Source organism: Nycticebus coucang, chromosome 17 (genome assembly GCF_027406575.1).
Source record: "Nycticebus coucang isolate mNycCou1 chromosome 17, mNycCou1.pri, whole genome shotgun sequence".
Lineage (NCBI taxonomy): Eukaryota > Metazoa > Chordata > Mammalia > Primates > Lorisidae > Nycticebus > Nycticebus coucang.
In genome coordinates this window covers 56,881,173-56,904,690 of record NC_069796.1, presented here as the reverse complement: position 1 = coordinate 56,904,690, position 23,518 = coordinate 56,881,173, and positions in this window count along the sequence as shown.

The window sequence follows — 23,518 nt, the reverse complement described above, 5'->3', positions numbered from 1 at the left end:
CATTGTACCAAGCTGGTATGTGATAAATTCTACTAGATGGTTGGATGGAAGAGGCTCTCTGATAACAGGCTCTATAATAACAGGTACAAACCTTAAAATATAAGGCTAGGAAGAACCACAAGACTCATAGTGTTTAATGCCCTCTTTTCATGATGAAGCTGGCAGAGAATTGACTTAATTAAGGCCACACAGGGAGCAGTTGGCATGGATGGCCTGTCTCTAGATTCACAGCCCAATCACCCGATGAAAATAAATTTTCATTCATTCATGGAACAAAAGATGTACTGAGTATGTCCAATATGCCAGCTCTTGCAGATACCATGATAAAAGAATAGTGGTGTTTCTTCCCTCTGCAGCTTTAACGGTGCAGAAGAATACAGAAAGTATTCAGGTAAATAGACAGGACTAGTAAGAGGAAGAGGTTAGTCAGGCAAGTCAAGGTCAAATCCTAACTTTATTTAAGATGTTGATATTTTGTTCATCAAGGGTTTTTATTCCTAATTTTTATTCTTTTTAAATATTGCATTAAAACATTATTAATCTTGATTCTTGTTTTTTGGCACCCCCTTACATTTTGTTCCTGAAGCAAAGCACTCACTCACTTCACCCTTACCTTTGCTGTGTAAGTAACTGAGAATTTGAATGAGGTAGAAAGCAAATGTCCAAGACTGCACGGCATACATCCTCAGAGACCTTTTATGATTTTATGTAGTTCTTGGCCTATTCCTGACCAAAAGGAGATTTTATATTACAAAGCACGGATTTGTTATTTATCAGCATTTATCTAATTGCTGAGGTTGCATACATTTCCCATCTTATTAGATCATCTTTTAAAGTGTGCCAATTTATAAGAAATTTTTGTGGCCCTCAATCAATTATTCAAAATCAGTTAGTTTTAAGTAAAGTCTCATAACTGCTGGTCACTTAGATAAACAACATCCATCCTGCAATTTATGTCACAAGGAAGACATCATGGGGTTGATTTAAGGCACATTCACTAAGTAAAATAGAAGTTTTGTTCACTTCCTAATACCAGTACTATTCTTTTGAAATTGCCCAATATTATATTATTACCAACAATGACATCTGCATTAAAATGAATTTTAAAAAATACAAAGTAAGAAAATAAAACTAAGCAAAAATGCCAATTACCACCATCAATGAGCAGTTACCAAGGTCACTGAAAACACAGCAAGTCTGCAGATCTTATGGTTTGTGGCTTAAATACACACAGCACAATGCACTTGCCATGATAAAGCTGTTTATACATGTCTCCAGATTTTAAGGTGACTCTTTGTACAGTGGTTATAGCTAAGAGTTACAGAGCTAGATTTACAGATGGAGCACTGACATCACCACCAGCAGGAAGAATTACCATGGGCAAGCAATTTAGCTTTCTGTGTATCAGTGACACAACTATGTGACTATTGCATTCCCAGGAACTTGTTGCAAGAAGGCTTCTTTAAGAAAATAAAAAAAAAAAAAAAGACTTTCTCCTAAAGAACTAGAAAGCCTCAGGTAGTAGTGCTCAAAGAGAATCTATCTCACAAGGAGGAGGTGATGAATGCCCAATGAAGGATACTTCTGGGTCATGATCCTTCAGCACAATGGAGATTCAAAGCAATTTAAGGCAATTTACATTAACAGTAAAATAAATAAAAAGAATATGAGTAAGAAAATATAATTTATGTTAATGGTGTTAGTGACTGATCTCATTTCATGTGTTAAATCTCAGGATATATTGGCATTGAATCTTTGGTCAAAGCAAAGCATCTGCCTAGGTTCAATACCAGTAAGCCACTTATTTTTTCCCCCTTTTTTATTTTTATTAAATGATAAATACATAAATCATGTATACATTATGCATTTATGGGGTACAATGTGCTGATTTTATATACAATTTCGAATGCTTACATCAAACTGGTTAACATAGCCTTCACTTCACTTACTTAATTATTGTGTTAAGACATTTATACTGTACACTTAAGAGATTTGACAGTACCCTTGTGATATGCACCATAGGTGTGGTCTTCTTGAGAGTAATGTTTGAACAAGTTACTTAAGTATCTTTGTCAGTTGGTCTCATAGCACCACCAATCTTCTTCATGGGGTTTTTCTGAAGATTAAAAGAGATTGTGTATCTATAAAGCACTGAGTATCATGTATGTATATTATGTATGTAGGAAATGGATGGTATATGCAAGAAATGTAATGAAAAGGTAAGAAAAAAGGATTTAAAAAAATGATGATAATTTCTCATTTATTTTATGGCTCTTCTTAGCACCTAGAATAATGCCTAGGTGTTGGCATGGAGCAGGCACAAATAAATATTTGGATGAATAATGAGTGTTTATATGTTCCAAATGCTCACTAATAAAAAGAAAGAAGAGCAAAAAAGAAATAAGGGAGAGATAAAGACAGATAGCAAGAAAAATATGTGGCTCCCATCGTTCAAGTTCAGGTCATTCATTACTGCCCATAAGTCCATATCTATTTTAACATATGCCACTTTTCCTTATATACAAAATGGTCAGTTAGATGGGCTGCCCAGAGCTCTGCCCATTGAGAGGATTAGTCTTTGTTACCACCTTTCCGTGCCAATCTCAAGACTATACTGCAGCTGTCATCATTTTCAGTTTGCCCTCAAATCCCAGGTCAATACATCTGTAAATCAAATTTGGCTTTCTTTCTCTTGTCTCATTTGGTCATAAAGGACAGCTCAGAAAGCCAGAGGTACATACATAGATAGATGGCAAGGGAGGGGCCCTTGTGCAACCATAGGAGATGACACAGATGTCTGGACTGCCTACTTACACACTTTCCCTGTACCCTTTACTACTTGTACCCAAACATCCCAGTTTCTTCTCATAATGTATTTCTGGGCTCACCTACTTCATTACTTGCTGAGTATGGCAGCTAAAGTTGGGCAATTCCAGACACATAGTATCCTGATAACCATGGTGCTTCCTCTCTACTAGGGTCCAGTAATGGGGCAGTTGCTGTTTTTTGTGTGTTTTGTTGTTGTTGTTGTTGTTTCAGTTTTTGGCTGGGACTGAGTTTGAACCCACCACCTCCAGTATATGAGGCTGGTGCCCTATTCCTTGAGCCACAGGCACTGCCCATTTTTAGTTGTTGTTTTTTTTTTTTTGAGACAGAGTTTTACTTTGTCACCCTTGGTACAGTGCTGTGGCATCATAGTTCACAGTAACCTCAAACTCTTGCGCTTAAATGATTCTCTTGCCTCAGCCTCCCAAGTAGCTGGGACTACAGGTACCCTCCACAATGCCTGGATATTTTAGAGATGGGGGTCTTGCTCTGGCTCAGGCTGGTCTCAAACCTGTGAGCTCAGGCAATCTATCTGCCTCAGCCTCCCAGAGTGCTGGGATTACAGGTGTGAGCCACTGCACCCGGCCCCAGCAGTTGCTGTTTTTCCAGAGCTATATAAAAGCATATCATTCTTGATCTAGAACTGTAAGATAACTGTGTTATGCTTCTCCCCTGAGACTTGACATAAGCTCCACATGAAATCTTTTTCTATCACTGATACTTCTAATACTGTGTGGTCTTCAAGGTTGTATGGCATAAATAGCCTGGTCCCTGTTACTGGACCCTAGTAGATAAACAGCACCACAGCCTAGACCTGCTGCAGAGCCCTTTCCTGCTCTAGGCCCCAGCAAGACCTTTGCATGATTTGATATATGGACTAGAGCAACATCCTCAGGTGTGGGGAACACCCTATGAGACATCGTGTTTTCTTTATTGGTGGGAAGTATAAGATATATAATTTCTCTTTTACTTTCATAAGTGTGACCTGGACTGGATCCTAAGTGTTCTACTGATGGATGTGTTCCTGAATCTTTATACAATTTATTGCCCATTCACTAGACAGCATGTGTCGTACTAAAGTCTCCAGCATGCTAGCTACTTCTTGTTTAATGGGCCCAATTAGCATAATAAAATCCATGCATTCAGTAGATCAATGTGATGTTCTATCTAATGACCATGTGGTCCAGATCTTTTCAGAGGGCAAGAAAGATAACAAATCTCTCAGACAAAAATTGTAAATGTGCACATGGGACCATAAACTGTTTCTGATTCTCTTTTCTGATTGGAATAGAAAAGAATATGCTTGCCAAATCAGTGGTCACCTGCCATGTCCCTGAGGTCACGTTAATCTGTTCTAACAAAGATACTGCATCTGGAACAGCAGCCACAATTGGGCCTTCTACCTGGTTGGTTTTCTAAAAATCATTTTTCACCCTCCAGGACACATCACGTTTCTCCAAAGGTCAGACTGGTAAATTAATTGAAGTTATGACGACTGCCACCCCTACACCATTCAAGTGCTTTAAAGTGGCAATAATTTTAGTCATTCCTTCCCTAACTGGCCTGAAATGCAATGCTGTTTTTGATTTGTCCTATTTTTATCCAGGGGTGTGAATGGGGTTCCAGTTTGAGAGCTTTCACTTAACCTTTTGCATTATGACAGCCCTTACCCCATGAGCTAAGAAACCCATGTAGGGCTTATGGTGGCTACTAAGCAGGATAATCCCAATTTTATATTCAGGAAGAGGGACAATAACTGCCGGGTGGGTCTGTTATCCACCTAGACCCACTGTGAACTGGATGTTGGCCAGGACTCCATTTATTACCTGGATCTTACATCCCTCCACTCTAATCTGCAGGTACTGATCTAAGTACCAGGTTTCCAGACATCAACGTAAAGTTGAAACTTATATCCAACAGTCTCAAAAGGTTAGTCTTTCCCTTTTGCCAGTACATAATTACCAGGGTAAATGGCCATATACCTCACTGGGTGGGAAAATCATTAAGGTGCAAACTTGCCACAGTGCTACAGCATTCTTCCTCCCAGGTAACTAGCCTCCTTTTCAATCAGTGGGTTCTGAATTAGAAAACTGAATTAATTGTAAAAACTGGTCAAATGGCCAAGATTTTTTATTGGAAGAACTGTCCCAAGCCCCTGAAGTTCCTTTTCATGATACCCTTACTTGCCAAGTAGTACACTTGCCAGCAGCCCACCTATACTACCTGCAAGGACTCTGTTTCATTAAGCAGATCACAACTCTGAGGGTCAGGCCCTCTCTGCTGCCACTTTGACTCTGTCACTCATTATGATAATTGCATCCACCTGGCTGCTTATATTTTGGGGCCCTCTCATTCCTGTTGCTATCAGGGAGACGAGTTCTGTAACAGCAATTCTGACCATCAGACCTGGCTTTAGAAGACAGCCATCTTTACCCTCTCTTTAACCCTAAGCTTCTTCTTATGCTGTGGATAAAATTTCAGCTGGAAAGGTGGGAGACTGGAGAAAGTATTTTATGAAAAAGTGATCACAAATCTATGAGGTTTTTAATTCTCCCTATTTCCCCTTATCACCTAGCTGTATACCAAGAGAGATTGACACTACTGTCTCAGAAAACTGGAGAAATCATGGACCAATATCTGACTGAGGAACATGAACCTGAGGCAATGGGGCAGAGAAAGAGACTTTCTGTATTGGGATCTAGCCGTCTAGCCCCAATATCTCCTACTGCTAGACATGACCAACCTGGATGGTCTGGGGGTGGAGGGTGAGGGAGAAGATATCAATATTTCCTGGGAATTATAGAGAGAAGAAACAAAAGGCCAATAGATGGAAAAACATCACCCGCTTTGCAGGGAGTGTGGAAAATTATCTTATCCTGTGGGGCCTCTTAAGAACCTACCACTGGCTCCCCAAGAAAAGGAGTTATCTGTGATTTGTACACTGAGCCCACGTACAAGTCAGCTTAAAATACTTGTCAGTGGTACAAGTAAAAAAGAAACCAATGCCAGTCCCCTAAATCCTCTCTTGACCTTTTCTACTTTAGGAAAAAAAAATCTCTTCTTCATCCCTCTTATGTTCAGAACCTGAGGGCGTAAGAATTCAACTGAAAAAAGACAGATTAGCAAGAAAAAAATAAAACAATTTTTATCAATATTTATGAGCATGGGAGTTCCAGAAAAGAAGTGAAAAATAAGCACTTATATTTGAAGGCTTGTATACCTACACCTTTTTACCAAAAGGGATGAGGTGGGCTTCAAGGAACCATAAATAGTGGGGAAGTGACTTGGAAATATCTGAGGGGAAACCAATGGAAAATAGGGCCATTTAGGTAAAATCTGTTCATGAAAACTGATCTTAGTGTTGACTTTCTGTCTTTAATGAAGAAAGTCTCTCTTTTCATTCTGGTACATGCGAACGCCTTTCTCAAAGCAGGAAATTTATGCCCTGCTTCCAGGCAGAAGGGGGAAGAGCAGCATATTCTTCCTACATCTGTTGATTCTCAACTGCTTTCAGCTCAAAACAATCCTTATGCCAAAGAGGCATATTTTGGGATGGAATATTCTGATCCCTTCTACTCCTCTCTGCTCTCCTATACCATCTCTCCCAGACTAAGTAGCTAGGGAAAAAGCAAGGAATAGGAAGATAAATAAAAAGGTAGAAAATTATAGACATCAGCATAGGCCAGAGCTGGGGAAAGAAGAAAAGTAAACTGAGATTTTAAGCCCTTCCTATTATGCGGGACAAGAATATTAATTACTGAACTGAGACGTCTTAGGAAATTAAAAAATTCTGGACTTTATAACCTATGAGCTTGAAGATAAGCTATAGGACCTGCCTGATTACACCCAGGGGACTAGGAAGAATTACTGATACTAAGAAACAGAGAGAGAGCGCATACACACGAGCACACACACGTTTACTTATCCTCACGTGAGCAAAGGGGGTGGGAGACAATGGGCAGAAAAAAGTATTTTGATTATTCTTTGTGAGTCTTACCCATTTAACCTATCAATTACGTATGATTTAACTTCTTTTAAAATTAATTTTAGAGCAAATACAATTTTTGAACTGCCACCTTGAGTTCACAACAACTGTCCTTTTCTATCCTCTGGGAGGGGGGATTTTAATTCTCGCAAAGTGTTTATTGATTTTTTTCTTCTTCCACTTGGGATGGATTTTTAGCTGTTTGAGACTACTGTTGTCTGGTGCGGTATTTTGTTTTGTTTTTCTTGCAGCTGCTTTTAAAACACATTTTATTGAATTCTATAGTCTATATATTTCAGAACTCTGGGCTTATTATTCATCAAATCAAACACTGTGAAACTTGTTTTGAAATACTTCTCATAGACTTTCTGTGGGCCTTTCAGCCCTAGAAGGGAAAACAGCATAAAGTTCTGGAGTTTTCAATTCCCTCTTCTAATGTGTAGGTAATCGGCAGGATGACTTTGACAAGACATGGTAACTCCTTTATGTCATAATAAAATGTCAAGTCTTTACAGAAATCCTTACACTAGGGCCTTTTCTCCTTCCTAGTAATACAAGAACAAATATAAAGCTACCAGATAAGTTTCCTCTTTATGAACCAAAAGCTGAAAAAGCTATGGGGGGGTGGGGGTATGATCCAGACTTTTCCAAGATAGATGGATTTCGTTACCTTCATTTTACCTGTGAGTTAATTAGTAGAGAGGTGAACCAACTTAATCCTTTTTTCTTTTTTAAATCCTAGTGCACAGTACAATGGGTGATACGCAGTAAATGTTCAATGTTATGCGTTAAATGAACACCAACTCCAACTATAGATTCAGGGAACCAGCAAAAGTACCAGAGTGCTGACCCTTAGTTATACAGGAAATGCTGAAAGCTACGTAGACCATGTGAGCAGAACCAAAAGCTAAAATAATTTGTCCTACACCATTATATCACATCACACCTCCCTAGAACCTATTAAGAGAAAAGAAGCATACTCTGTAAAATAATTTTTAAAAGTTTATTTGGAGCTAAACTTGAGGAGCATGACCCAGAGCCCACATCCAAGAAGCATTGAGCAAGTAGACTCCTGTGGCTGGGTGACAGTTTGGTAAAGAAGAAAGATATTAGACGTAATATCATAAATCAGCAAATAGAGGGCATATATTAGTTTGTCCCCAAAAGGTGGGACATCTCGAAGCAAGGGCGTACAGGTTATAGGTGGGTTTAAAGACTCTTTAGCTAATTGGCTGAAAGAGTTAAGCTTTATCTAATACAACAGGAGTCAGCAAAAAGGAATACTGAGGTAAGTCTATTAATCAGAGACAAATTACTAGACATATGCCTGGGTTCAAATTGTTTGTTAGGTATATTGAGGACCTGCAGGTAAATCTTGCATAGCTTTAGGCCTGTTAATGAGTCCCAAAGGACATCTCTAAGAAGGCATGGGGACATGATGAGGCATGTCTGATCTCCTTTTTCGTGACTAGCAACTCCATTTTAGGGATTCCTCTTGGCCAAGAGGGGGGTCCAGTCAGTCAGCTACTGGGGAAAGCATTAAAATTTTATTTTAGCTTGCAAACTTCACATTGTAGTTTTTTTCATAACTCTTATCATTATATAAAATTACCTTATTTTATTTTTAAATATACACCTAGCTCAAAAGTTAACACCTCCAGCAAGCAACCTCCTACCCCATCCCTTAGACACAACAGTCTAGTTGGCTCACTGTTTTCTAGTCTTAGATCAGGTTCCCTAAAACCAGAGATATTTAAGTGCACCTGATTTAGCCAGGTCATGCTGGGGGGCAAGGTAGAGTGGGTGTGAGAGAGGGAAGTAGATTGGGCCAGGAAGCTGCTAAGCAGGAATGGGATAGCCAGCAAAGTCTGGCCTTAGATTTGTTGGGGCCACCATGCTCTGAAGCATAAATCACACCTAGAGGCCACATCAGTCAGTCATTGGCTGCTCCTGGGAGGGAGCAGGAGGATGGGGAGCAACATGAGTGAGGAGCCACAACATGCAGAGCTACCCTATACAGCAATCTGTAGGATCATGATGTCCTTGAGAGCAGGCACTAGTCTGGATTATTTTTCTAACTTCCCACATCTGTTAACGCAGGGCCTGGATTGCTGAGATCTGCTGTTCCTCCTGCTTTCAAACTATTTGGGCACTATCTTAGAGATGGATATGGAGATCTTGCTGCAGGAGCATAGCGTCTACTAATTTCAGCCACCTAGTGGCAATTCAGGAAACCCAGTCTTTCAGTGTGATGCACCCAGGCATGGCTGTCATCCCCAGGATCGACTTCTACCCTCACCCACCACTGTAGGAGCAGAGAATGATTCAGACTCCAGCAGTCTCAAATGAGAAATCTCAGCCACTCTTAGTGAGCAGCCAACATGGTAGCAGCCACCTTCACTGGCCAGCTGGGGAGAGATTTGTTTGCAGTAAAACTCCAGATTTCTGGAACACTTCTGTGATAAAAAGCTGCCTGCCTGGCTCTGTCCAGCATGTAAACAGGTAGAGCCACTGTGGAAGCAGTTCAGTATTCTATCAGGCCACAGCCAGCAGTGACTGCAGATAGATTCTATGCCAAGACACTATCCTAAGCGCTTCACACATTGACTCATTTCATCCCTACAACAATGCTATGAACAAGGTATTATTATTACCATCCTTATTTTCTTATGTAGAGTTTTTTAAATGTTCATATCCTCAGACTTAATAATTCAGATTCTAAGAATTCCTCCCTTGGGAAACAATACTTAAGATAAAAAACCTGTACCCATAAAAAAGTTTGTAGATGTGATATTTATCATAGAAAAATATAAATAAATGAATAAATAACATTTAAATGTTAAATACTAAATGTTCAATGAAATGGAAATGTTTAAGGTATATCTAAACAATGAAATTTTATATAACCATGAAAACTATGAGAATTTGTAATAAAAAGGAATAAATTCTTCTAAGCTTCAATGGCATTAAAAGATACAAAGTTTTCTGCTCGGAATGATCACAGCTGTGAATTTACAACCATGCACAGAGGGTTGTCTGACTCAAGATGGCCAACTGAATATACAACATTATATTGACTGTAAGAGAGATTCCTGATGGTCTTTAAAATTACAGGTTATAATTTGATGAAAGTATTTCAAAGTATATATAAAACCAGCACATTGTACCCCATATTGCATTAATGTACACAGCTATGATTTAATAAAAAAATCACAGGTTATAAATAAAGTAGAGCCATATATGTTAAGTTGAAAAAAGTTCAATGTGAACATAGAAGCTTATAAACAATAATTTTTTCAAACTAATCATTTTTTGGCCTTTTGGCTAAGAACAAATAAAATAATCTTTTCAAGTCTGTCACCAATGTGTCCAAAAGCAGGTGGAGTGTTTTGTTTATAACAATTACTCACAAGAACCCACAAAGCCCAAATCTCCAATGCTAGTACTCATTTAAAGAGTCAGGTCTCCTACCACTGTTCCTTAAAGACTGCTTTCTTATACATGAGGATGGGGGGAAAATCATAATTGGATTACTATGTCATTGCTAGAAAGCTGACATGGCAAAAGGCAAAGGGTCAGCATAAAGGGAGTCCTACTGTCCAATTTGAGGATCAAACAGAGAATAATTATCTCGGATAATTGAAAAACTCCATGAGGCCAGAACTGTGTAATGGCACACACACACACAAAAAAATCACAAAATGTACAAAAAGACAGTTGTAACCCCAAACAGGAATTAATAGTATATACTCAATTTTTATTGATTTTAATTAAGTAGCAGTGTATTATTTTTTTTTAGTAGCAGTGTATTATTACACAGTAGAGTATTTTAAGTGCATTTTGGTTTAAATGCATTAATATATATTTTTAGAAATCTGTGAACTCCCAAAAATGTGAGGGAAATGGCTCCCAAAGAGATAGAAACTATTACAGAAATGGTGCTCAACACCAACAGCTATTCATAATAACCGAGTGGCAGGAAATTCCTGCTGGTCATTAGTACCAATGATCACACACAGTAACTAATTAAAAAGAATGTCTAGCAGAGTGCTACAATATGATAAATTAGCTGTGTTCCAAGGAGTAAGGGTAACTAGGTAGATTTGACTCCTTATCTCCTGGAAGAATAAACCTAAAACCATGTCTATTAATTATATTGAAGTCCTGATTAGGTATACATAAATTTTCAATAATTTTAACCTACCAGGACAATATACAGTGATGGCAGGACAATCAGAAAGATGATGTCAGCCCAGCAAAACTTAAAGAATATATCACTTCTTGGAAAGATGCTAGCTTAAAAAAATTTTTTTTTAATTCATATGAAAGGCAGAAAATTATGACATAACAAATCTTGTTTGGAAGGGAGGATCTGGCCTAATCATGAGTGCTGATGGTTCGAATCACCTAGAATCTTATAACCACAGCCCACATCCTAACCAATTGAAGACCAGGCTGGATTCTGAAACTGCTACTGATCTGAAATGGTATTTGTTTTCATTGAGTCCGATAAATATAACTACTACTGTAGAAAGATGTAAAATAATGTCCTCTAAAACTACCACAAACTTAAGGTGGCAATCATTGGAAAAAAATAAAAGAGAAGAAATCTATAAGAATCACACATTAGACTAGATTTTTAATCATAGTATAATAATTAGTTTAGTAATAATTAAAAATTTGTGTTTGTTCCTTTCTTAATCTTAGGTTCTTATAGCATTTAAAAGATTCTGATATAGCAAACTTGTTAACTCTTAAAGATTTAATTACATAAGTTTGTACCCAATGTTTAAATATATGGTGAAATGCGATGTATTAAATAATTAAGTGTAGATTAATCACTACTTAAATACTGTAAGTACTATACAAATATTTAGAAAGGTATTCAGAGGAATATTTAGTATTGAGTTAATATGATTCAAAAATCAAGTTTTATACCAAATACAAATCATAGTTGATCTTTTTCTTGATGCACAGTTTTCTGAGTAGTAATAAATCTTTAAGTAGTTCTGGCTTTCCCATCCAGAGACAACATTAAACTGGTAATAAACTTAAAGCTACAACCTACGATAGTGAGAAAAAAAGGTAGAAAAATCAAAGAATATTTTTACAAATTTCTTAAGCACAAAAAGAGATGGATACATGCTGGGTGTCCAGCTGAGTGTCCAGAAAGGAGGATGCTGCAGCCCTTACAGGGTTCAGAGAGAGCTGAGCTGAGTGGACATAAGTAGAGCTGAGGATGGAGAGAGGAAAGGAGGCAAAAACAGGATAGCCAGTCCCTCACCACCCCCAACCTCCAACCTCAAGAAGGCACTCTAGACAAATAGAAGAGAACATCTGAGGACAATGAAGCTTATTAGGAAGAAAATCCAGATCTTAGAAGAGAAAACAAGTTAAAAGAGACATGATGTAATTCAAAGAAATGAAGTACCAGCAGTGGGATTTTTAAGCACGGTAGTCCTCCCTTATTTGTAGTTTCATTTTTCATGGTTTCACTTATCCATCGTCAATTGCAGTCCAAAAATATAAAATGGAAAATTTCAAAAAATAAACAATTCATATGTTTTAATAACTTATTACAGTATTTTATTATAATTGATGCATTTTATTATTAATCACTGTTGTTAATATCTTACTGTGTCAATTCATAGATTAAACTTCATCATTGCTGTGTATGCATAGGAAAAAATATGGTGTATATATGGGTTTTGGTACTATCCAGGGTTTCAAGCATCCACTGAGGGTGTTAGAACATATCCTCCATGGATAAGATGGTCCTACTGGGTAAGGGGAAGAGCTATTTCAGATAAAGAATATTCCAACCGCCTGTGAAATTTCCCCCAAATGGACAACCGATTACCCCAGCTCAGGGACTATTTATCAAGTTCCTCTCTTTTTTATTAACTTTAAGAAATACCAGGGGGCTGGGCACCCACAGCTCAGTGGTTAGGGCACCAGCCACATGCTCCAGCGCTGGTGGGTTCGAACACAGCATAGGCCCGCTAAACAAAAATAAATAAATAAATAAATAAAATAGCCGAGTGTTGTGGCGGGAACATGTAGTCCCAGCCACTAGGGAGGCAGAGGCAAGAGAATCGCTTGAGCCCAAGAGTTGGAGGTTGCTGTGAGCTGTGATGCCATGGCATTCTACCAAGGGTGACAAAGTGAGACTCTGTCTCAATAAAATAAAAAAAAAAGAAATATCAGGAAAATTAATAAATTTAGAGTCAGAAGAGTTCTTAGCCTGAACTGGTCTACCCCAGTGAAAAGACAAAGTGACATGGAAAAACGACACCACTGAACAGTGGTAGGGTGAGGTTTCCTGACTTCATCCAGTTCAGCTCTGTCAAGGAAGGAGGTGAGGGTTTCACATGAAATCCAGAAACATGACTAAAATCTTGAAAAAAAAAAGGTCATATATACAAAAGTCCAAAGACATCAATGAAATTTTAGCAATTCAGAGCCCCTCCCACAAACTTCCACCAATCTGTGAAAACAAAAGAATAATTTTTCTTCATTTGAAAAATTAAAACATAAAAGCTTTTAGTGCACATTACCACAAAGTTATTATTGCTTAAATAGATGAGATTCACAATCTTTCATGCGCTTGAGTAGAGATGAACACAAATTGTCATTGAAAAAATAAAAGGTATATAGAAAAGAGAAAGGCTGGAAGAACTTTCTATTTTTTCTCTTTTCTTCTTTTTTCTAATCTGCAATGAATCAAAGACATGAATAATAATGATTCTCAATCATAATTCATAAAGCATCAGCCCAGTGTATCAGAAGAAATCTTGATTATTAAGACTCACCTAACATGAATGGCAGCTTTTCCACAAACCTCAGAAAACTACACTTTCTTCTCTTGGCCTAGGTTTTGAAAACCAAGGGGATTGGATGATCCAAATGATGCTGAGAGTTTCCTTACCAATTCTTCCCACTTCTAATATTTTGATTCTATATCATTAGTCTTCATTTTGAAAAGATTAGCCTTTTGTTTTTATAAGCATGACCACTATTTTTCACAAAAATGCTCTTGCTTCCAAAGTCTAAAACAGCTGAAACTGAGATTGCTTGGCCAATAAAGCCCAAATTGTGAACATTTGGCCTTGCCTATGGAACAAGAATGGAGCTGGTCTAGCTAGAAGCAGCAAAAATACAATAATCTAAAACAATATCAAGATTGGCACCTAGAAAAGATATTTACAAGCTTATGGATAATTTTATGGAGAATCAGCCCCAAAATAATATTTCTCATTACAGAGTCAAGTTTATGAGAGAAGAACCATGCCCCCAAATTGGAATTAAACCTGGGCTAAAAATCAACTTGATTCAGTGGATGTTATTGAGTTTCTAGATTGTACAAAACCCTGTGCTCAAAGGTAGGGAAGACACCCAAAGGGTACACAAAAGTCCCCACTCCTGAATTCATAATGTAAAAGAATTTAGTAACTGTTATAACAGCATGTGTTTGCTTTTCTTCCTGACTCCACTCTCTACCAGCTCTGAGCATTTAGCCAAGTTATTTAATGTTTCTAAGCCTCTATTTTCTCATCTGTAAAATGGGGAGGATAATAATCATCTAAAGCACTTTACACAGTTCAACAGGCACAGTGAATTCTCAGTGATTATGAATTTGTGTTCTACATAAGTGTTATAAATAGTGAGGCAAAAAATACAGACGGTGCCAAACAACTGTATACACATTTTAAGAAAGGAAAAAAACTGTGTCAAAGTTGTAATGCTCAATATACACTCATAACAAAAGATGAATACAAGTCATGCTTGATTTTGCAATTATAGGAAGGGCTCAACGTGGTTACCTCATCCTCATCCTCTCATACCATGTTTTGGAGCCACTCGCAATACCACACCCCTTGATTAGGGTCATCTTGCTTCAGGGCATGCAACAATCTTGGGATGAAAAATTTTTATTTTGCTACTTTGAGGATGCATCGTATGCTTGTTCTTCTAACTCCTGTCTCACATACACATTGGTTGGTGGACTTCTATGGTGAGCGTGTAAACTATTACACCACAGCAGAAGAAGCAGGACTTGTTGCTGTGCAAAGCCTCCAGATCTTCCCTTGTACACATCACACATAGTACCATGTATCAAAAACTTATCACAAATGTGTGCAATTATTAGGCATGTCAGACATTTTGTGCCTCCACTGTCATTGTAATTTCCACAATGTTCTCAAATTTCGCATCCACTTCAAAATAAACTTGCACTCCTTGAATGACAACCCTGCTTCCACCATTTTTTTGGACTGTGCTGCCTTTTGCAAGGTGACACTAGCATTCATTTGATTAATGCCATATTTTGAGCAAACATCATACTACATATTGCTACCATAATTCAATTCAACTTTGAAAGTAACACACAGATAACATCTCCTAAAATGTGTGCATATTTGTGGCACTTCTGGGGGGTATATCCAGATATAGTAATCAGGTACCTACAATCAACGGCAAGATGGAGTGAATGTTCTTATAAAGTAAAAGAAAATTGTCAAGGCAGTATAGAGATGGTAAATAACACTAATAGTTTATAGTAAGGATGCTTAAAATAACTAGAACAGGTGGAGAAAGTAGAGAACAAAGTTCTGGCTTGTTTTTCTCCTGGGAGCTAAGACTAAACCTCAAGTTATTTCAATATTTGCAAAATAAAACCTCCCTAAGCATCAGAAAACTTTTAAAAATCATAGTTAGCAAATAAGTCTGGGAGACATGATAACCACAAAGACAGACCCTGGTGCTGTTTGGGATCAGGAGACTAACAATGCCAACCAATTGATTAATACAATATGATATGTTTCAGTCCAAGAATAAGTTGGTGTATGGAAGCCTAAGATCTGGATGAAAAATATCCATTGCCCCCACAACCTAGTTAATGTGTTTGCTCCTATTATCAGCTAAAGTGATACAAGATTGATTTCTATTCAATTTTCTAAGCAATGGGTAAATACTCACAATAGCTATCATCCTGTGAAGTACTTATTACTAAGAGCTCCTTTTCACAGATGTGAAAAGTAAAGCTCAGAGCAGACAAATAACATACCCAAAGCCATAACTAGAGGGCCTTGTCAACGGCCTACCATTCTAGTTCCTAGACAAGTGATGTCTTAGCCAGCGGTGTCCAACCTTTTTTCTTTTCTGCGCACAGTAGAAGAATAAATGTTGCCTTGGGCCACACAATAAATACACAAACACTAACAAAAGCTGATTAGTAAAGAAAAGGTCCATGCACATTTTTTGTGATATCTGACACCACAGATAAGGAACAAAAGTCCTCACAAAATCAACATGCAGCTTATAGACCACAGGTTGGACATCCCTGTCTTAGACTTTTCAGGCTGCTATAACACAATTCCTTAGACAAAGCAATTTATGAACAAGAAAAATTTATTGCTCACAATTCTAGAGGCTGGCAAGTCCAAAATCAATGCACCAGCAGATTCAATATCAGGTGAGGGCTCAATCTCTGCTTCATAGATGGTGTCTTATTGCCACATCCTCACATGGCAGAAAGGAGGGATAAGGGAGCTTGCCCAAGTCCCTTTTATAAGGGCATTTATAATCTCATTCATTAGGGCAGAGTCTTCATGACTTAATCACTTCCTGAAGGTCTCCCCACTCTTAATACCATTATATTGGGTATATGAATGTTTGAGGGAGGGGGACATCAACATTCAGACCACACCAAGTGACCAGCATGTAGAGGGCACAGGACAGAAACATGTTAATTGAATCAGGTGAAAAAGTTTGGATTCCCACTCGGCACTGTTTGGCTTGCCTATCACACTTACTGCCTTCCTTGTAAATAATGGATCATCACGTGGTCTAAACAATTGCTTCCAAGTCCCACTCAGACATCTATAAACTCTATCTTTGGATCAAAAGTCAGCATTCATTTTTAAGAAAAAATATAGTTAACACTTAGTGAGCACTCACATGTCCCAGGCTCTGTGCTAAATGCTCTGTATATTAACTCCACTAATTCTCTCAGTAAGCCCTTGATTATATTATTATCATGCTTTTCATTTTCAGGACAGAAAAGTGAGGCATAGAGGAATGAAGGAAAATGGCAGAGCCAACATTCAAACCTCGGCTTTCAGACTTCAGAGTCCACATGTATAACTGCCCCAACACACATTACACTCCCTTCTCAATTTCATCACGGGCATCAATCAACTTTTAGTCCTTGACTGGAGAAGTAACAAACAGTGTGTCTTCTCTGCTTTTAGAATAAATCCTGTTGGGACTCCTCAAGTTGTGATTTCTTAGGGGTAGCTTTCTAACCTCAGCTGTAAAACTAGACTCCAATAGGAGGAAGGAAGTGTAGCCAATGGTGAGTGACAAATGGATGGGTGATTGAAAGTGAACAGGGCAGCCAGTGAGTGACAGCAGCTGCCTCATTCATCTTTTACCTGCTTCCTCTCCCTGTAAAGTACTCACCCTAATACATTTTAATGAAAAGGCTGGTTTGGGTCATGATTTAGTGGGTTTCTTAAACATGTGTCTTTTCAGAGATGTGCCTGCAAGATATCACTTCTTCTGACCTTGAAAGTTCAAAGGCAGAATTGGGCTCATTCCTGTAGCACTGTAGGCAGTTGATAGGAGAAAGGACTGCAGTGGGTGGGAAAGGCTCTTTCCTGGGAAAAGGGGAAGAAGGAATTGGACTCTTCCTACTCTAAGAAGCCTAGAACTCCTCTAAGAGGAAAAAATAACTTTTATTCCATTATAGCGGATGAGTCTTACATACAAAGACCCAAAGAGAGGAAATACAATGATTTTAATTCATATTAAAGAGCAAAGAGATAATTATCAGAGCATTTCCTAAGAGTCTGTATGAATGGAAGAGCAAACAGAGAGGACTGGGGCTTCCACAGAAGAGGGGAGAAGAAGATGAGAGGATACCACCCACTTCACCAATAAGGCCCTCAGCACCCTCCCTCAGCTCACCCTCAAGACTCCACAGCTTGCCTCTGTGTTTCCACGCTGCGCCTCCATCTGGGACCCTGCCCTTAACTGCACAAACCTCCCCTGTTTGTCCTCTAAAGCCCTGTTGAATATGTTTGTGTGCCTTTCCAGACCCCTCCATGTAGCTCATCCACTCCTGTGCCCATAGCACTTTATTCATTCTTTTATCATTATTTTTCATATTAAATAAAAAGAGAAGGAAACAAAAAGGAGAAAAAGAAAGGGAAAAGTACCTCATGCCTTATTTTATGTCAGTACTACTGTGAAATACATACTATTATGTCCAAATTACAGATTAAGAAACAGGCTTAGAGATGTCTCATAATCTACCCAAGGTCATGGGGCACAAACAAAGTGAGATGAGACTACGCTATTAGCCATTTAATCTGATCTGGCTCCTAAACTCTCTCTCTTATTAGAATTTATTTTCTACCCTTTTCATGGAGTCTTTCATGGTGGTCTTTACTAGTAGATTATGAACTAACTCCTGGGAGCAGGAATCCCACATGATTTCCCACAGCTCCCAGCTCACTGCATGGTACAAACAAGAGCTAGGTACAGGTTTGCTGAAGGGAAGAGGAGAGAAAAGAGGAGAAAAGGAAGGAAACAAAGAAGAAACAAAAGTGATTTGATGAACAAGGAGATGGGGGAGGGTGTATCTTAGAGCTACAATCGTGTGTGCAAGCAAGTTAAATCCAATGAATCCACACACAGATGCTGGAACTCTGCGTTGTCAACCCCACAGAGACTAACACAGGCAGACTTGGGCTCTAAACTGCAAACACAGGGCAGCGTTTCATTAACCAGAAACAGTCTGGTACTGATTATACCTCCTCTCTGCTATGAACACGACTCTTCTAAGGTTATCAGCTAGTAGTTGAGAAAATTTTGCTCTGCGAGAAATGGTGTTTTTAGCAGTCACAGAGCCGGACCCAAAGTGTAGGTCAGTGGAGCAGTGATTTCCAATTTGCTCTGCAGTTCTGATGGCCTATCAGTGGCTTTCCTGAGGATGGCAGACCCCATCTTTACCAGCACTGTACAGCAAGGGTTTTTATCGTTATTGCTTTTGCTAGTTACCAAAATAAAGTCTGCTTATTATCAGATTTCAAATGTTGCTGAAATATATAATTTCTATAATTTTATAGAAATATATAATTTTCTTACCCCCTGTCTTACCCAGGTCCCATTTCGCCTCTCTCTCAGAGAGAACCAGAAAGAACCACTGGCATATAAATTAACATATGCATAACCTGTGACAAGTAGTACAGATGGGATACTACGCTATATGATCCTACAACCAGCCTTTCTCATTTACCAGGGTTGGACATCTCCTCAAGACAGTTTAAAATCTCTTTTATTCTTTTTAGTATCTGTATCATATTTGACTGTGAAGATGTACTTTTCTTTTCTTTTAGAAAGATGTACTTTTTTTTCTTTTAACCAATTTCCTACTGGTAGATATGACAGCTGGTTCTACTTTTTTTTCCAATTAAAAATAAGGCTGCAATGAAGATATCTCTAGAAATATATACAATGGAATAGATGACATAGATGTACATATAGATGAAACTGTATATCTATATCTGTATATGGATATAGAGGACATAGGTATAGATCTTCAAAACCTATGCAAATACTCTGTACTATAAATTTGGGGGCTGAGATTTCTGGGTCAGTAGGCATGCACTTATTTAATTTCAATAGGTGTGTCAAACAGCTCTTGAAAAGGTTCTACCAATATGCACTCTCCTCATGTACTATGTACTAAGTATAATAAAAAGAACACTTTGGGAAGTATAATCCAGGCAAAAAACTTCTTTCTTAGAAGCTTTCACTTTCTTTGTCATAAAGTTAGAATATCTCTAAGATTCTAAATCTATGTAAAGAGGGTGTGAAGTGTTAGAAAACCAACTTGGAACTCCTTTGAGATCATAACCCTAGTGTTTTGGAAGAATTCAGGTGAGCCTCAAAGATGCCTCACAAGGTCCATGTGTATAAGGATTGGAAAATACTTCCTCATCTTACTTCCTCCATTTCCCAAGCCCACACACAGCATTACTAACAGAGCTCATCAAATTCTAGGGCTCCAACCTCAGATCCATCCAGGGACCAGAGTTGCCTCATGCTGAGGGATGTTCAAAATCACCATTCCACTATCATCCAAAATCCCAAGTGTGAAATTGCATAATAGATTTTAGTAATTTGGCTGGTATATTTATGTCACCTGGCCAAAGAGAAACTAACTTATGAGAGAGAAAAAAACATAGCAGGGATTGCACCGAATTTCAGCAGACCGCAGGTAAAGCCTACAAGTCGGCTTTAGCTTGCTTGGTATTAGCCCATATTGCCTGGCTCCCTTCCTCCCTCTGAAACCTGAAGCTGCTTCACTTTTTGGTCTCTACTCCTCCCTAGCACCTCCATCACTTCCCAAGCTCATTTTTCACTCTGATGCTGAGGATGAGAGAAAGATTCATTCATGTTGGTAATAAATGAACCCCTAACTTTGAAAAAGGGGTAATTAGTGTACATTATCACTTGGGCTAATGAGATCAGAATGGTGCTGTCCGCACCCAACATGCCTAATCATGAATTTAAATTAAGAAGTCCCACTCTCTGTGATTAAGGAGATATTCACTGAAACACTGCACTCCTAATTCCTTTGTATTTTCATTCACCAGCTCAATATCAAATGTTTTATGACGCTGAAAATATGTTTCATTTAAAAGGAACAGATGCCCAAATCTCCTTCTGCTCATTTGGAGAGATAACCTGATTTTTCTTTAGCTGGGGTGTTATCAGCCAGGATTACACACAACACAGAGACACACAAGTGATTCTAACTGGATTTTGTCAAAATTGTTTCTTTATGAGCTATATAAACAGAACTTAAACAAAAATGCCATTGCTGTGTGGAGAAAAAGGGATCAGACATGAGAAGAGTTGGAATGCAATGTGTCTAAATTCTACTATCATATTAATAAAAACTCCTTATTTTATTTTGGCAATTATTCTGATGAGGGGAGAGAATAAAGTGCCCTTGAATTATCCGAAAAATGCAATCTAACACAACTTCCATGAACTCCTATTCTATATCTGGCCTTTTCTAAATACTGCTGCATGGGGACAGTGCAATCTGGTAGAAAAAGAGAAACTAAATACAATTTTTGTATTTAGATCTAGATTCAAATCTTTTTCAGCCACTACCTGCAAAAAGACCTTACAATGAGGTCTCATCTCTTCTAAACTGGACTGCTTTAAAATTGAGAGCATCTCCTCATCAGTAGATACCATCGAGAGCAAAAAGACAAGCCACTGATGTGGAGACGCTATTTGTAACAAATTTAACAGGAAAAAAATAGTATGCAGAACATATGAAGATATCCTGCAAATAATAAAAGAATAAGCAATTTAATAGAAAAAATGGGCAAAAGTCTTGAACGCTTTACAAAAAGAAAATCCAAATGACTAATGTTTTATTAAAAAGATGCTCAAACTCATTAGAAATTGAAGAAAGGCAAACAAAAATCTCAAGGTACCATTTCATACACCCCAGAATGGCAAAACATAAAAAAAAGAAAAAGACTATCAGTATCAAATGATAGCAAGAATATGAAGCAAGGAGATATTTACCCACTGCTAGTGGAAGTAAATTTTATTATAATCATTTTGCAATACTACTAAGGATTAGGGAATCAATTTGAGAAAGGTGTTCCGCATGATTCTATGACATCCAAGCTTCAACTTTAGGTACCTGCTCTTAGGAAGCTCTTGCAAATGTGCACCACCACTCAGTACAGATTTACAGCAGCATTATATTTAGTAGTAAAAAAGCTATAAACAACCTAAATCTCTATCAACTGTTGAGAGATGATCATTTGCAGCATATTTATCTAGTGGAGTACTATATAGCAGGAAAACAGAATTAAAAGTACAAGACACAACATGTTTGATCCTCATAATGTTCAGCAATAAAGTTTTAAAACATGCAAAATTAAATCATGTCAAATCCAACAGTCTGACTTCAGAACAGATCTTTCATGACATAAGCCTCATGGGGGACAAGTGAAAGTAAAATGAAAAAATTCAAAAGTGGCCCCTGGGGAGGATTCATCCACAAATCTCTTAGACTTCATGAAAGGACAGTATGGAGGCATCTATGAAGTGAAGTGAGTGGATAGGAGGTGGGGGAAGAGACAGCAGTGGTCCACATTCTCACAAATCATGCGTGGTAGGTTGGTCTCAAGTGGTTGTGCCCATTCTGTCATGAGAATATGTTTTAATACTTGAAGTGCATTAACCAGGGCCAAAGCCAGCAAGCTCACACAGGCAAGTCTAAGGAGAAAAGGGAGCCTACAAAGAGCAAGCATCTAAAGGCATCAGCTTGTGCCCACTCCTTAAGTCCTATATGAATGTGGGTTGCAGTCAAGATTCCTGCTCACACCTGGCATCAGACTCCCTCATTCCATTCTCCAAGCAGGAAAAATGGGGGAGAAATTAGCAAGTATGGTCTTACACTATGCTATGGTCTAGACACAGCACATAGAACCACATCTAATCCTCACTGTAGCCTCCTGCTGTAGTTAAGATTATGCCCACTTACCAATGCTCAGAGGTGTTAAGTAACTTGTTTATAGCCACACAGCTAAAAAGTGACGAGGTCAGCATTGGAATCTAAGACTGCCAGTGCCAAAGCCCTGTAATCATTCTGTGTGGTAGCAAAATCATCATCAGGGAGCCTAACATCTAACAGCCATGTTGAACAAGAAAGGTGGCAGAATAGGTGTGGGGAAAATATAAGATACAGAATGTTAGAAATGACATCAACTGGTGGAAACAATGGCTCATGGTTACTAAAAAAAAAAAAAAAGAAGAAGAAGAAAAGAAAGGAAAGGGAAAGGGAAGATAAGGGAAAAGAAACAGTGTCCCCAAAACACACCAAGTGGAAGACAATACACAAGCTTAGATAGGTTATGGGAGATTCATGAAAGGAAATGAAGGGAAACCCAGAGCTGAAAAAATATGTAATAAAAATTACAGATCTCAGAAAACTCATATCATTTTCATACATTGTGAAAGTGTACAACATTGTATTATTAACTATAGGTACTACATTTTACAGAAAATCTCTAGAATTTAGTGTGCTTTAAAATTTGTTAAGAGGGTAGATCTCGTGTTAAGTGTTCTTACTACCAAAAAATATAAATACTAATAAATGCATAAGGAACCTTTGGTTGGGAGGTGTTGGTGTATTACCTTGCTTGTGGTGATGGTATCACTGGTGTTTGCATATGTCTAAACTCATCAGGTTGTGCACACTGAGTATGTACACTTCTTTATGTATCAGTTATACTATAATAAACCTGTTAGTAAGGAACGGTCTGACCATTGTCAAGACCAGAAGTCATTAATTTCTCTTTTTAGATCAGGGTGACATTATCGGTCACCACTGGGCTTTCTACACTGAATCCCTCAAAGTAAATCCAAGTATCTCAGCCTGCTTGCACCCCTTCATCTTGGAGAAGTTAATAAATTAGCTATCAGAAGCTGTTTCTGTCTCCCTGCTCACCCAATTAATGATAATCTACTGGGAATGAACACAGTGTTCAGGCCATTATTAGGAGGATGTTAAGGGAATTCCAATTAATTCCTCAGAAACTGACTTTCCCTTGAAGACTCCTCTGCAGAAAGCCCCTGCATTTATCTCAGCCACATAAAGCTGTG